A 2,369-nucleotide genomic window follows, 5' to 3' on the forward strand; every position below is an offset into this window, starting at 1 on the left:
GACTGTCTGCTTTGCTAGTTGTAAAATCTCCAGGATCAATCACAGGTCCTGGAAGACATCAGAGACCCCATAAATATTTGTCAGTTGGCTGAATGAGTTGCTGCATGGCAGTAAACGCGTTTCTACCTGATAGCTATTTTACACTAGAGGAGAGAAAAAAGATGCGGACTCAGCCTAGTGTTCTTATGAATAGATATAGTGAGGAGCATGATGAGGGAATTTGGTGTAGCTTGGTTTATTTCTGGTCCTCAAGTTCCTTCCCTTCCAGAACAGGAGGCCACGTTTTGGGGGCAATCAGCTTGATGTTCCCTAGCAATGCGCAGCACAGGGATCAAGCAGCATCCTCGCTTCCTGACAAGCATCAGACATGGCCATGCAGATTCTTTGAGGCACCCGAGCATGCCAGGATCCCAGACTACACTATGGCCAGGAGCCAAGTACATGTCACTAACCAGCTATTTTCCTACACATCAGCAGAGCATTAAGTATACCCAGCCTATATTCTAATTACTAGTACTATCTAACCATGTGTTCTAATACAGGAAGCTGAGCTATTCTCTGGTGTGTCATGGGCCTTCTTTCTCAGCTAAGGCTATTTTAGTGTGTAGAAAAAAATAAACTGTGGGGTGTGGAATTTCTCTGCTCTTAAAGTTTTGGGAATAGCAAGGAAAGGACGATATGCTGCAGACAGGCTCGCAGCTCCCTCAAGAAATCTCTGTCACGTGCTAGATCCCACCTCCTTCAGGTGTGGACAGCACCCCATTCTGGGTGTTTTGTGTGGCAGTTGAAGACTTAAGTGAGAGAAAGGAGGAAACTCCTTGGTCTTAAGGTAGTTCCAGAGTGAGAAGTGGAAAATTGGACTCCACACAAGTCAGTTACATAAAACTCCCCAGAAGTGATAGGTGACAGCTCTGTTTTTGCCTCCATATCCATATCCTACACATTATGAGACTAGATGTGTTCGAGTTTCAGTTCTGACTGGGTACGGAGTTTATACACTTTGGTATTCACTGTCACCATACTTTCCTTTTCCAGAGGATCAGAGTAATACTCAAACGGAAGAGCTATATTCTCGTTCTAGGAATCTAAGTTCTGGGATGAATTCTGGAGTTCTGTGTTTTTCAGTGAGCAACCCAGGTAATTTCACTCTAGCAAAATACCTTCTACAAACAAGGATTTGAGATAACCACCTGGTCTGGAGGGAATTGCTGAAAACACCAATTGTACTTTGTTCATTCTACAGTAAAGATCCCAGGACAGAAGGTTAAGAAAGAGAGCGAAAAGATAAATGGTTGCAGAAAGACATGAGCAGAATCCAAGGAGGGGAGGCATGGTCTTTAGACCCAATCTCTATATGGACTTAGATAAGTTGCCCTGATTTCTGGAGGCCAGACCCTTGTTCCAAGACATAAAAGTCTAACCTGGTTTTATGTCAGGCATAAAAGTAAGGCCTGATTTCTGCCTCACACTGCTTGGAACTTTGCCAGTGCCTTTCTGGGAAGTATGCTACCAAACTCCACAGTAGAAACAATGCTATGCAACCTATTAGCAGCCTCACAGGTAACTCTATGTCCCAAGGTGCTCGTCTCTGGCTATGAAAGTGCCAGAAAGACCAGCTCCTCCCAGACAGGGTACACACTAGGCCACTGAGGAATTTCTCATTCACTTAGAGACTCTACAATTCTACCATCATCCAATCGCTTTCTCTCCACAGGCCTGGTTATCCTAATAACCAAAGTCTATCTCCAGAGTAGTGCAGGTACAGAACATTTCTAGTCCCAATAGAGAGTCTGTGTGGCTACCATTCCCTTGTCCCTGAGGGATGGTGGGGTTTCTTGGGGATGAACTCTCTTTTCTCATAGCAGTTTCTATGTTTCTTCTCCATCTTAAGAGAATAATATTTTCACTCTATCCCTACTTTTTCTACTAGTGTATTAGAAAGAATGGCAGAGAGACCTAATAAGACTCCCCCATTTGGGCATTTGAGCCTTTCCTCATCCAATACTCCTCACCCCCACCCAAGGGCTGAATGATAGAAACCTAAGGATGGCCCATGAGGTTGAAAAGGGCCCTGCCAGCTTCCCATGTTGCCCATCAGTTGGAAGTTCTTTGTCTCAACTGAGATCAAAATCAAGAATTGGCAATGTACAGTTCTGATAGCAAGCCCAATGTCACCAGCAGACACCAGTCAATGCCAACGCTGTCAGTGCATTCTGGTTTATGCCATTGCTGGTTGTTTCTGCTCACTGTCAGCTTGTGTCAGATGCTGTGGCTCAACTCCCCTGGTTACTGCTCTCTGTTACTGGTCTTCACTGTGATTGCTGACCTCTGGAGTTCTTCGGGACTGACAATCCCTAGTATTTATTGCT

The sequence above is a fragment of the Octodon degus genome, unplaced genomic scaffold (assembly GCF_000260255.1).
Source record: "Octodon degus isolate 3935 unplaced genomic scaffold, OctDeg1.0 scaffold00048, whole genome shotgun sequence".
NCBI lineage: Eukaryota > Metazoa > Chordata > Mammalia > Rodentia > Octodontidae > Octodon > Octodon degus.